Source organism: Phaenicophaeus curvirostris, chromosome 2, assembly GCF_032191515.1.
Source record: "Phaenicophaeus curvirostris isolate KB17595 chromosome 2, BPBGC_Pcur_1.0, whole genome shotgun sequence".
In the NCBI taxonomy this organism is placed as follows: domain Eukaryota; kingdom Metazoa; phylum Chordata; class Aves; order Cuculiformes; family Cuculidae; genus Phaenicophaeus; species Phaenicophaeus curvirostris.
Genome location: NC_091393.1, coordinates 43480144 through 43494554, shown reverse-complemented (window position 1 = coordinate 43494554; position 14411 = coordinate 43480144). Strand labels below are relative to the sequence as shown.

The 14411-nt window shown below is 42.4% G+C and overlaps 1 long non-coding RNA gene across 1 annotated transcript; it reads left to right on the top strand.

Annotated features, from left to right (window-relative positions):
• Window positions 1-247: 247 nt before the first annotated feature.
• Window positions 248-5909, top strand: LOC138717453 (uncharacterized). Its single transcript, XR_011336861.1, has 3 exons — window positions 248-661; window positions 1416-1546; window positions 5855-5909. It is a non-coding gene; the product is annotated as an uncharacterized lncRNA (long non-coding RNA).
• Window positions 5910-14411: the final 8502 nt, after the last annotated feature.

Here is a 14411-nt window from a genome sequence, read left to right as displayed (position 1 = left end):
GGTAGGACATTTCCTCAGGCAGAGTTTGTTCTGAGGAAATGTGTTGGGCTAACTTGCCTGCTCTGAGGGATTCTGACGTTATGGAGAACAAGGGAATATCTTCTTGCTGGAATTGAGTAAGGAGAGAAGGTTGTGATGCAGAGTGAGTGCCTTGCTGGAGGCAGTTGCCAAGTAGCTGCCTGTTTGAAATAGTTTGGTATCTGTGCAATGGGTACATGTCGCTCATACGCTCTGCTTCTGAAGCTAGTGAGGATTTTGCAGTGGTTTTGAAAGGGCCAGAGTCCTTGTGATTTTTGAGTCCATGGACTCATCTAAAGTCCATCACCTGAGTTATTAGTGAACCAATATTTATTTGTTCCATACAGCAAAACATAAAATAGAAAATTATCTCAAATAAAACCACTGCTATGAAGAAAGAGAGCTAACTGATCAAATTCAAAGAGAGGACGCCAGCAATGCTTTACAGTCTAGTGAGAAGTGTCTGAGGAAATTGTTGCTTGGTCCATTGATTTATTCTGTTTTGGTTTTAAATCGGACGTAAGCAGACTACTGGAGTGACACTAAAGAGAGCATGTAAGATTATTTAGAAGTCAGAAGACATGGCAACAGCAGTGAAGATGGGGACATGGCGTGAAGCTCAGGAAACAGCCTCAGGTGCAAGGTAAATCATGAGAGATGGGAATGTGCTTCAGTGAATGGAGGGGACACAGGGTATTTCTAACATAGCAAGTCTACAAAGTGTTCACCATAGCTCAGCTGGTCTAATGGTCACGAACTTGTGGGGCAGACCTGCTGTCAGTGGCAGAAGCAGCCCATTTAGCCTGTTCTGAGTGCTCAGGAAGGAAGAGGATTGCGTAGGTTCCCTTTTGTTGCATGTTTTATATTGTTTTCACCTTCTCCTTCAGACATGGATTTTTGATTTCAGAACATCTCTGGTATAGGAATCAGAGCCAAAACGGGAAGTATTTAGAGACGATGATAACTCTGAAGAAACAAACCAGAATTTCATTGCTACGGACAGTGTTGGTACAAAACCCATTTGTCCACACACCTTTGCCCATAAACCTGCTTCTTGCCTTCCACTTCCTCGTGGATGTAGAGAGCATGTGCTTCCATGCTAGCACCCCCTTCCTTTCTCACAATTGTTCATGTGCAGATTCAGACCCTTTAGCAGGGGAGAAGTTAAGCCCTTTCAAAACAATAAAGGAACCTGTTGAGTTAATTTTCAGTGTAGCCAGTTCTGCAGTCTTGGGTTGGCTGGACTTCTGATGTTTTGCTGGGGTATCGTGGTTGCTGGCAAAATGACTAGGGAATTACTTCACAGGGTCATCTAAGGGAGAAAAGAAAACATACTGACAGAATACATTCCAGCAGATGACTAAATTTTAAAAATATGTTTTGATATTTGCTCATAGAACTCTACAACGTACACAAAATCATAACGGATGAGAATATGCATCACAGGCATCTCTTTTCCTGCATCATTAAACATCTTGTCCAGCAAAGCTGTGTTCAGCTATCTCTTATAAGAGATATTTTAAATCTGGTAAGTAATAAACTCTTGTTCTGAAATAATGATGGAAATAATCTGCTGCTGTTTTATACTTCAGTAGATTTGCATAGTGCATGCAACTCCTTATCCAAAGACCTCTGGATGTTTTAGTGATAAGAACATCTTCACTGACTTCTATATTAGCATCACTGCATAGCTTAGTTATTAATCACTTCATGAACATTTAATTAATTCATTTATTTAATAAGTAGTGCTTAAAAATCTGCATCTTGTTAATATACCATAAGTCAGGTTTTGAGTGTGGTAGCAATTTATGGTGAAATATTTTCCTTGTATTTTTCGGCAGTTTGAGCACTCTTCCTAGAGTCGAAATACCCAGACATAGTGGCTCCCATATAAAAAGCTAAACTGTTTGAATCGCAAAGCTGCAAAACTCCAGTTCAAATGGTGAAAGTTTTGCAAAGTGTTCCAGTAATAATAAATGTAAATTTTGCTATGACCACTTGGTGTCATCTAGTCAGAGCTAGTTAGTTAGCTCCTTGTTCTAGGCTTGGTTTTAGTGCTAAAAAAATCACATTCAGTCTTGATTATGTGAGACCTGAGGGACCAGTATTAGCTCTTATTTTCTCATGATGAGCTCCTCAGAGACAGCGTTGCAGGGTCAACAGAAGACCATGAGCCTTAACAGCTGTATTCCCTCTTACAAAGGTTGCTTTGGGGGTAGAGCTAGGCATGCGACTGAGACTTTTTGCCCTGATTGCAAAGTTATTTTGCTGCCAGCACTGCTGGAGAGCAGATGAGGTGAGTACATCCTGCTTGCTATACCTGAGATCATGTGCAAGGTTCTGGTATGTGCCAGACCCTATTAGGTGAACACAAATTGAACCCTCAGGATCTCCTGTGCAACTCCAGTGTCAGCTCAGGACAGCTCTTCACTCACTCTTCAGTGCAAGCCTTCACCTCTTCACAAGTCTGCTAGCGAAAGGAAAATACTCAGCCCTCAAATGAGACAAACAACTTCAGGTCTCTGAGGGGAAGGACATTTTTCAAGAATTCCGTGTGAAGTGAAGCACTTGGAATATATTTTCCTTTTTCTTTGTAAAAAGCTTCCTCTGTTCTGCTCTGCAGTTGGGCGATCCTGCAGTGAGTTACACCCAGCAAATGGGTAATTGCTCGGAACTTGGAACGGAGGCTTGGCGAATCTTTTTGTGTTTAAACCTGTGCCTAATCAAAGATCTATTCACTCTTTGACGAGCAAGAATGTAGAGCAGCAGAGAAGATGGAGAAAATGTCACATTGGCAGAAATGAAAGGCACTATTTTGATTTGGTCGCTTCGCTGCCACTTAAATTCAGTTTACCAGGAGATGACTTTAGAGAAAGGATGCTTTTGAAAGGGTGTTAATTGTTTCATATATCACGGTTTGCTGTGTTTTAAATATTTACGATGGTTACCTTTAGTACTGACAGACTGTAGAGTCTGATTGTGTTTGGTGATGCTTACCACAAAGAGTGTAATATGGAGAGTATGATGGAACTGGGAAAAATCAGAGGTAGAATTAAATGCAATTAGTAAATGCAACAAATGAATAGTTAGTTATTTACCAAAAAGAAAATGGTCACACTTTGTCAGCACTGTGACAAAGTTATTCAAAGATGCAGTTATTCAAAGATCAGAGATCAAAAGATCATTGCAGATTGATGTTGACAAACTCAAGGGAATTCACATAAAATAATGCAAACCATTGTTGGACTTTAAGGACTGGTTTATGGGAAAGATTAACGCATCTAGATAGTGCCTGTATGTCTAGGTACTTGCATAACAGTAATGACCATGATATATTATGCTATATGGTGAAGGGCTCGGTGGAAGCAGAGGGATTCAGTAACCACTGGCAAAGTTGTAGGCTGTAAGCACAAAGAAAGGAAAGAAGTGGGTAAGGATTGCTGAAGGAGCACAAGTGCTAAGATGAAAAGGAGGAAAACTCATGCCAAATGCTAGGAAATATTACCTCCTGTGAGAACTGTTAGGCTGTGGTTATACAAAACCCCTCAGCTGAGTCATTTAAACTGAATTGTAAAAAACACTCTACAAAATATGCTGTATTGGCACAGAGCGAGCCTAGATCGGGAACAACCAGCCTACTCCCTGGTTTCTTTTTTCCCAAGGGCTCTTTGCTGCTAGTATGGTAGATATTAATTGACTTAGCAAGAAGCAGAACAGGGATGGCTGGAGGCAAAGAAGGAGAATTCAGTACATGAGTGTTGTGCATCGTGGGAGCTCAGCGTGGCTGCTTTTACACAGATGCAGTAGCCCCATGGACATGGCACGTCTCACTGACAGGGAGCAGCCGAGAGAGCCTTGTCCTGCAATGAGCCATTGTATCAGCTCAGATCTAATCTGCCCTGTACTGATGATCAAAGGGGTCTGCACTGAGAGGAACTGTTGGAAGATATAATGGGGAAAACTGGGAGATGTGTGACAGCCGCTCCTATTGCATCCATGTTCGTAGCTGGTTGTGCCTGTGGAAGTGGAGTGAGAGGCAGGAGCCTTGCAAAGACACGTCATCTTGCTGCACTGACATGTTTTCACCTCTCTCCTCCCACCACTGACTTCCTACATTTTTAGTTAAGAAGAAAAGCAGTTGAACCTATCACACTGAACATTTTATGTTTCCTTCCTTTCTTGTATTGATAAGGCAGGAGTTACAGGGATTTGGGGGGAAGCTCTATGGCAGTTGGAAACAGACTGGGAAAAAAGAGGAATTGCTCTCTTGGGAGTCTCAGGAGAAATTGTTCTCTGCTGTATGGAAAATTCTGGGTCTACTTACTCATCCTGCTGAGGTCACCATGAAGCCTTGGTGGTGCACAGCTGCACCCATCACGCACACCCAGCCGTGGCTGTTTGCTTCTACAGAAGTCTTCTCCCCATGACTTTACCCCATTACAGCCAGCACTGTGTTTATCCAGCAAAAATGAATGTAAAACACAACCTTTAGGATAAATGCTGTCTTTATTGTGAAGGAATATTTGTGATTTTATGAAGTCTCAATTCTCAGTCAGTATTTGCTGGAGAGTCTTATTTTTAATTTTATTTACATTGACACCTCTTAGTATACTGTGAAGGTGGTGAGCAGCAGTGCTGTTTTCCCTGTAGCATCTATAACTCCATCACAGTGAAATGATGTCAATGACACAAAGAATTAAGCACCTCACGGACTCAGATGTGCACCATGCTCCTCTGAGCTGCAAAAATATTTTATCTGGTGAAAAATATTTGTATTATGCAGATGGGCATGGGATGGGCTAAGGACTAGATTCCCAATGAGATATTGAAGTTTTGACTCTCAGCATTGGCTGACAGAACCCATAGCTTTGAGTTGGGCTTCCAAGGTCTGCAGGCATGTCATGGGGAGAGTGAAGTACTTCTAAACAGCAGTGGCATGTTTAATAGATGTAAATGATGGTTATGTGTTGCTCAGTAGGCTGATAGGAAACACTATGGGTATGTCCAAGCCCCAGGCCTTTCTGGATCTCTGAATTTAATACGGGGCTGCTGTGAGGCGTAGCCCGAAGCTCTCCTCTGGAGGTAGAATCTGAAGTATTCTGTGCTTGAGATTCTTAGTTAACGCAGCCAGCCTGGTCTGAGGTGAGGGGTGGAGAGACTGGACTTGCCCTGGTAAAAGAAGGTGGAGAAGGAAAGGGCAAATCTGAAGCAGAGATCTGGGGGAGAGCCCAGTCTGCTACTCCTGCTCATGGGTGCATGCCTAGTGAAAGGAGGGAGGATCCCACCAAGAGAAGGTGTTCATGACATGTCAAGCAGCAAAAATGTTTTCTCAGGCCTGCGCCACCATCAGAGCAGACCAAAGGACTGCCATCTTCAACAGGCTATGACCCATTTCAGCTGCTTATGCTCAATCCCAGCTCTGTGCTAAGCCAGCCTTTGAAAAACTGGCTTAAATCTTTCTTTCAAAATCTACTTAGAGATGCAGTGCTGCTTCCTTCCATGCCTCAGAACTGCTGGATGTGGGAGGGGGTATTTGCCTTCTCTTCCATTGACGTCCTGGCCATTTGGAATGGCCGTAAAAACCCATGAATGAGTGGCCCTGCTCTTCAAATGGACAGTACTCTGAAAAAGACCTGCTTCCAGCCCTCTGACAGCCTGGTGCAGAGGGGGAAAGTTTCATGAATTAGTGACACGTGACCCCTGCCCAACCAGCACAACCATTCTTCTCTACGTATTTAGAGAATATTACTAATAACTCTTAATTATAGTACTTCTGAAGTATTTAGATTTTTGGACATTTTGACCTAAAGATCTCTTTTCTTGTGATGCATTACAGCAGGGGAGGCTAGAGTCGACTGGATATTTTTTGTTCATGTGGGTGTGCAAGCTGGAAGATATTGGAACGCTCTGCAGAAGACATCTACTGATAGAACCTTTAGTTACCCTGCTGGAGTGTGTTAAATATCTCCATCCTGATGTGTGTTAGATTCTAGCTGAACTGCAAAGGATCATCTTTTATCTCTCTGTCAGAATTACAGGCTGGGTAGCAAAAAGTGGACTTGATGCCTTTTAAATTTTAATGGGGTCTGTGATCGCTTTATTTGATAATGTGTTTCTAGCAGAATGTGATAGGTATCCTTTTCTGGGAGAGAAATGCAGTAAACGCACCAGTGAATAAATACAAGTTTTTGTTTTCAACAGTCTCCCCCTGGACTTCTGCTGTCAAGTGACTGAAAAATTCAGAGATTGTTTTGGTGGTTCCAAAAATCTGTCACACAGATCTGACTTTTTTTTTTTTTCTTGTATTTGTCAATGTGTGACTAAGCACAAGTATTACAGGAAACATGGAAATGTTTGGGCTTTAAGGAATGGCTGTGGAAAAAGACCTCCTACTGATTAACAACTGCTGTTTAATAAAATAATTTTTGGATGTCCAAATTGCTGATTGTTCCAGTGAAGGTTATGTTCTGATCAGAAGGGATCCCACCAGTCCCATGTCATCAGCTAGGACTCACTGAGAAGAGGCTTTTCTGCAACCATTTTCTGCTTCAGAACAATGGAGAATGAGATACTCATCTTTGCCCCCCCATGGTGCAGGGATCTGTTTAGCACAACCTCTGGGGTGGCATCAAAACCAGGGAAGAGGGAGCTAGGAGAACAGATGGAGTGTGAGGGAGCATCGTTGTTTCAGAGATATCATCCACTGGTTGATTCGAAAGGCCCAGCTAGGATGGAAAAAGGGAGGAAGTCTCACACTTGCTGAAACATTGAGGGTCATCATGGGTCCTAGCTGGAAGGAGAGCAGGGGAAGCCAAGGACCCACAAGAAGCTCACCAGGAACTTCTCTATCCTGAACTTCTCTCTGGGTGGCAGAATCCCAGCCCACAGCTGCTCTCGTGCTGTCCTCGGCAGGGCTGGCACTCGGGCTGCTTGCCACACACCAAAGACCTGACTGGCGCTTGGGCTGTTTTGTTTTAATTGTGCTGATTCAAGTGCTCACGTGCACAAACTTTTCTCTTATCTCTGTTATGTTTTGAAACTTTTTCTGCTGTGTGGAGATGTTCAAGTCTAGTTTGGCTTGTGCCTTGTGTTGGATCTAGTCTTATGAGGCTCCAGCAGAGTGCTGCCAGATGGTCTTTCAGAGGCGATATACGCAGCACGACACCCAAATTCTTCACCTCGAGCCAAGGCCACATTCACGGCAGGTCTGACACACTCATAGCAACACGTGTTCCCACTGTCTGTTTCTCACTGGGCACATAACATGGACAGCTTCAGCCCCACACAATTGTGTATTCTTAGTTTAAATGTGGCTCAAGGCAGCAAATTGGTGAGGCTGCCTATTTCTTATTTATTTTTGGTTTTTTACAGGCAGCCAGCAGATGCCAGGAAGGGTTGTTTATTGACATTAATCATTGCCCTGTTGATAGCCCTGGGCAGGCTGCTTTAATTGACCAGAACCGAATCCAGTAATCATATCATGGAAAATATACATCACATTTATTTCAGTAGCACATCTGAAATACAGTAATGTGAGCTCATGGCAAAAATCTCAGTGACTACATCAGAAGCAGGACTGGAACCATTGTCTGTTAGCACAGATGTAACTGAGCTGTGCCCCACAGTCTGCTGTGCTTAGGCAGGGCAGTAAGGCTATGTCCAAAACATTATAAAATTGTCCTTCAGGATCCTGCAGCCCAAACTCTATTCAGGCAAATAAAAAGAGGTTAATGCATGGCAGTTGTAGAGCTGTGTTTTCCATTGTTTTCTTCAAGTATAACTTTTCAATAGGGGGATGGACACAGTCCCTTCGAACAGTGGAGGTATTCTAATAAGAATACATAAAATAGTCCAAAAAGACAATAATTACAGAAGCACTTCCTTTTGCCCAATTATCTACAGAAAATGCTAGTTCATAAAACAGCTGAGAAAGTAAAGCAACAAGAAAAAAACATCTGAGATGCAATTTGATCACTTTATGCCTGGGAAAAAGAACAAGAAGTTAATCATCAAACAATATTTGTGTATTGACTAATGTGTTAATGAATCCAATTTTTGTTAAATAGCACTAACATGTTACAGATTACATTGAAAAGAAACAAGGATGAATAGCTGGCCAAAATATTCAATTGAGCTTTTTTTTTTTCCATGGTGAATGCAAAGTCTATGACCTTTGTTAAACAGAATGGTTGAGAGGTGAGGCTTGGGACTATGTTAAATTACCACGAACAGCAGAATCCAGGGGGAACAGATGTCATTAGTTGTCTGAACTAACTGTCTAAGTTGTCTGTCCCCTCACCACAGGAAGGATGTTGAGGCTCTGGAGAGAGTCCAGAGAAGAGCAACGAAGCTGGTGAAGGGGCTGGTGAACAGGCCTTATGAGGAGCAGCTGAGGGAGCTGGGGTTGTTTAGCCTGGAGGAGGCTGAGGGGAGACCTCATTGCTCTCTACAACTTCCTGAAAGGAGGTTGTGGAGAGGAGGGTGCTGGCCTCTTCTCCCAAGTGACAGGGGACAGGACAAGAGGAAATGGCCTCAAGCTCCACCAGGGGAGGTTCAGGCTTGACATCAGGAAAAAATATTTCACGGAAAGGGTCATTGGGCACTGGAACAGGCTGCCCAGGGAGGTAGTTGAGTCACCTTCCCTGGAGGTGTTTAAAAGTCATTAGGAGAGATCTACAAGGGCTTCAAAGGGGAAATTGAGAAAGATACTGGTGAGATGGAATAGAATGCTCTGCCAGTGTTTTCTGCCAAGGGGGTTTCCAAGGGAGGTAGAGACTAGAATTATTTATGTTTCTTTATATTGCAGTGGCTTAATATGAAAGTCTTTAAATATAGCTTACATAGTAGGGAAGACAGCCTCTTCATAGCGATGAGGAAACCTCTAGAGAGAGATTGATGTTCGTAGCTGCCTTGCCTTCAACAGGAGAACCACGTTTGAGGTTCTTTAAAATTCTCCATTCATTCATGTTTTCATCTTTCTTTTAAGCCACCATGATAATGCCTAATATTAAAAACTAGACAATGCCTAGAATTTAACCTTTTTATTCCAGTTCTGCAAGAATAAACATATTGCAGCCTATAAGACAAAACAATTCACAGAAGCTACAAACTTAAACTGACTGCTGCCTCTTATCTGGCAATGAATCTCCAGATAATGGAGAATCCCAGTTTTAAAACCTTAGTATTAGTAGCCAGGGAGAAATTTTAATTAAATTTTTAATTATTCTCTAACTTGATTTACATAGGATGTCCTTAGAAAAACTGACTGTAGATTAGGCACATACTTGAGCGGTTTGTTGTCTCAAGACCTCTCAGAACAGGCTGAATGTGCTGAGGGATCATGCGATTTTGTTGTTGCAAACTTTTGATAAAGAAATTAAATGAAATTATGTGAAATGAAAGCTGGGGAGGGGCTCTTTGTCAGGGAGTGCAGTGACAGGGTGAATGGTAACGGTTTTAAGCTGAAAGAAAGGATATTTAGATGAGATATTAGAAAGAAATTTTCTGCTGTGAGCATGGAGAGGCAATAGAACAGGTTGCCCAGAGAAGTCATGTATGCCCTATCGCTGGAGGTGTTCAAGACCAGATTGGATGAAGCTATGAGTAACCTGATCTAGTGGAAGGTGTCCCTGCCCATGGCAGGGGGGTTTGAACTAGATGATCTTTAAGGTGCCTTCCAACCCAAACTATTCTATGATTCTATAAAAAGAAACGAGGAACACAATAAAGTTGGAACCCAGCTTTGCATGACTTTATCTTCAAGTTTATCCTCGACTTTCTTCTCTGTATAGACCTGTGCTTTAAAGAGCTGGTGAGAAAATTCACAGTCCTGCTGCCTTCCCTACATTCAGCCTCTCCTAGAAAATGACTATCAGGTCAGTAAGCTGCGTCTCAAGAGGAAAATATTAAAAGAATTAAGCCATGAAGACTGAATTCCATATTTTTGTGCTTCTAGAAAGGGATGTGTTACCTTAATGGTGTTTTTGTCTTTGGATTTCCTCCGTCAGAGTTGCAGGGAAAACATGCAAAGTACTTCCTGGTAATGAAATGCTCACCTAACTCACTGGACTTCCAAGTTTTCCATGGTTAGTGCTCAATAAATGTGCAGACTGGATACAGCTCACCTCTTTCTATTTAGATGCGTGGCCCCAGCTGTTTTGATGAGTGCCAAAACTTTGATACTTTATAGAGGAGAAATCTTCTCTTTCTACCCTGGCATTAAAATCTTGAAGGTGAACAAAGAGGGAGACGTGCCTAGGAATGCACAAAGAAGTTGGCTAATTAAGAGAGCTCCCACTGCCCGTCTTCATGAAAGTTGCTATGCTTTTGAAACCCTGGAGATGGTTTCACTGTGAATTTGTGAGGTTAGGAATACAGCTGGGATGCTCAGACTGTGGGCTGGGTGGTATGTATAGAATGTGTTTGATCAGTTTCCCCGGTTGTATTAGAAAGAGATGGCATAAAACAAATGGGGTGGAAATAGGCAGAAAGGATAAGCAGCTTCTTCTGGGATAAGTCTGAACTGATTTAAATTGTGGGATTTTTTTTTATTATTTTTTTTTTTACTGGGGATTTCACTGAGAAGGCCATTTTTTTTCTCCTCCTTTTTATCAGTGTCATGGAAAGCATTTTTTTAGCCTTCAGAAACATGAGGTTCAAACCTTGCAGTTCATTCCTCCATACGTTAGCTTGGCATGGTACGGCTAAGCTTTCTGTATATTGACATGCAAATAACTTGACAATCTTACTCGCCTGTGGTATTTTGCACTACTACTATTATTCCCTACTTGGTCTTTACCATTTTTTGTTCTGAACCCATTAAAAATACTTTTCCTGCCTGAACCACCCCCTCCAACAGGGTACTCAAACACTGCTGTCTCTGGGCTAAATATATGTAGTGCAGCATGTTGGACAAACAGAACCTGGGTGATGCAAGACACAGTACCTCTCTTCACAAGCCGTTGAAAATAAATAATGATCCTTCATTGCACCCTGTTAAATCCACTAAAGTTAGGGTTGCCTAGGAGATTATGACACATTGGTAAGCACTTAGTCCTTCCTGTCATATTCACCGGCAATAGCTCCTTCACTGCTCAGTCAGAAGAGTATGAATGAGTCCTTTGCACCATCCTGAAATGTGTCAGAATCCTTGTGTCTCCTCTTGCCTGGTGAGCCCGACTCTGATCATTCAATGCTTGTGTCAGCGAGGACAGATTTCCTCACTCAACAGGACCATGGATAAACTTGGCAGAAAGTAAAGAGCATTAATAATAACAGATGTTGTAATGTTTTGCTATGTTTACGATGCCCCTGTGTGCTCCATGTATCATTTGAAATTATATTGAAATGATTGATTCTCATTTAATTAATATAAGATAAAACATTTGCAGAACAGCTTAAGGCTTTCTAAAGATGCAAATGAACAAGTCAGAGTCTGTCTTACATATTCTGCGTTTGGACCTGACTGCACTCATTAAGAACTTGGACTCAATTAAGTGGGAACCAGAATTTTGTCTTGCAAACCATATTCATTTTTCTTTCTTGCCTACTTGAAAGATGAGAACAGCACTGAGATTCTACTGGGAAAGCAATACCAATTAAGGAAATATAGGGCATCAGAATGAAAAGGAAAACAACTGTAAAGTTTGAAATCTATAAGCAAACATTTTTGACTGCCTAACCTTTCCTTTCAATGTCTCTTCCCTATGGCTTTTATTCAGCAAGCTGCTTAAGCCCATGACTTGCTTTTAGCAGGCAGCAGATTAAAATCCTTGTTTAACTGGGGTAGGCACTGTTACATGTTAGTTCAACTCAGAATGATAAATATTTGCTCATATTAGTGCAAAGCAAAACTTAATCTTTAACCTCATGAAAGCTCTTTGACATGAGCAAAGGACTTGGAGTCTTGCATAAGCCTCTTGAGGAGAAATTCCCTATGTACGTGGTGCATGGAGGGCACTTTTATGTAGAAGTAGCTACGGATCTGTAGATCTGTGATGTTTCATTGAGCAATTCCTGGTTATCCTGGAAACCTGAGTTTCCTGGGACAGTAGAATGAGTACTAACACCTTTGACAATGGAAATAGACTAACTTTGCTTTTTCCGCCAACCAGGGAGCATCAAATTCTCCCTAAGGTTTTCAAGAAAGGGACTAACCATCAGCCTTTGACTGTAAGTTCTTGCTTTCCCACATGATGGTTTGCAGCACGGGCATGATGGGGCACAGGGATAAGTCATATCCACAACAAGCAAAAGTTGGTTGGATTTGCAGTCTTTGTGAAACAAATCAACTAATTTCACCCTAAATTGTAATGGAAAGTTGAGACATGCTAAAATGGTAGAGTTTGCAGTTTCACTGAAGGAGAACTGGCTAAACCAGCCTGGAGCCCAGCACATTTTTACTCTGAATGTTACACAGAATAAAGCAAGGAGAAAAGGCAACAAAGGAGTGAGTTACTAGTAACCAGCACTTTGACACAGGCAGTCTCTACATAGGACCACTCACTGAGTGAAAGAAGACACACTGGTTCATGTCTGAGCCTCTCTCCATCTCCCAGGCTTGTGAAATGCGTGTGAACATGGCACCGCCTTGATCACCATATCCCCAAAGAGGCAAATTAAAAAGTCTCTGATGGCAGGGGAAATGAATGTAACGTGCATTCAAGTCACTCGCCATGAAACATTCCCATTACTGTTGTTCCTGTCTTTGAGGCCACATATACTCCTTCTCTTCCACAAATGAATTACCCTGTTCTGGAGGATTCCCATGTGAAGTCATGAGGCTGATTAGGGCTCAGAGGGCTGCCCCAGATGAATACTGAGTGCCACTTCAATGTCCCTCTGGGGAATCATGTAAAAGTGGGAAAGGGCTAATCAGTCTGTGGAGGAAGCATCATCTAGAACCACACAGGCTGGTGCACAAACCCAGCGTGTAGGTGCATTGAGAGGGAGGACAAAACAGATTCCTCTGGTTGTAAAAGACAACACTCCACCTCCCAGATCTTACTAAAATGCAGTGATCATGAACACTATGGCATTGCCAGTCTTGCAGACTTGGCCTCGGTGAACTACTGCTGCAAAAGGCAGAGCCTCCCATCACCCACCCTGTGAGAAGCTGGAGTGACTGCAGTCCCCTGTGTCACCCCTGGGGAGCCTGGGCAAGGGCAGCACCACCTGAAGTCAGCGTAGTAATTAGGAATGTGGAGACTGAAGAAAATTTACGTCATAAGTATTATTTGAGTGAGACTCTTTATCTAGCCTTGAAAGAAATACTTTGAAATTTTAGGTCTGGGATAATTTTTAAAGTTTTTTGTTTGTCTGTTTGTTTGTTTTACATTTCACTCTCTAGGTTAGCAATTTTAAAGCTTAATCCGTGTATCTCCCCAAATTCACATGCTGGTTCGGTACCCACAGCTCACAGTTTCCTCCTTTTCAAGTGGTTGGGCTCTATGTACAAGTGGTGCAGCGTTCAGAGCTGAATTGTTCCAAACCTTGGCTATGACAGCAACACTAAGGTGAAGCTATGTTGACAGTTTTGGGGTCTGTTGTATTGCTGCTCTGAGCTTTGTGGGAATCTGAGACACAATTGTGGTATTTTGGAGTAAACATTTTAAAGAGAGGGAACAATTTTCAGTAAACTGTAGGGAGGGTTGGAGAGCAGCTTTGCTGTTAGGAGAGGAAGCTGGAAATAAAGGCTTTTGTTTCCCCCTGTGTGGAGAGGTCACTCAGTGTCTCTGAACTTCCAGTTACCTCCTATAAAAATATTACAGCTGTTAATGTGAACCATTGTAGTGCCCAAGTACAAAATCAGAAAAGCTGAATGGCTGAGCTGGTCTTTGGGTTTTTTTTTGTTTTGTTTTTTTCTGGGTACAAATTGTAAAGTCTTTTCTCTCCATTTTAAATTACTGTAATAAAAAGGATCAATATGTAACAGCCACATAGAGAATAACACAGAAGGGGAAAGGAGTGATAAGATGGCCTTACGGCTTAAGAAACAGAGTTCATTAGGTTGGGCGCAGTATTGCATTAATGCAGAATTAATGCCCTCTCCCTGCAGTAGCTCATTGAGGAGTAGTTTGAAGAACTCTGCAAGGCATTACCTGCACTGTTCCTTGGAGATACTTTTTCCCCATGGATGCACACCTGCTCCCAGGAGGTGGCCTGCAGCTCCTCTCCCACGACAGGTCTGCAGCTGGGGCACAACCAGCCTAGTTGAACAGCTGCTTCCCTGAAGATCCCTGGATTAGAAAGATGATGGTCAAGGAAATGTATGCACTCCTGGAACCACTCTGAACACCCATTTCCTCTCTTTCCAAGGACCTGCTGGCTGCAAGCACTGACCTTTCTGAGAGACTCAGTTGTGGGATTACAGGGAAAGGAAGGAGGCAGCATGA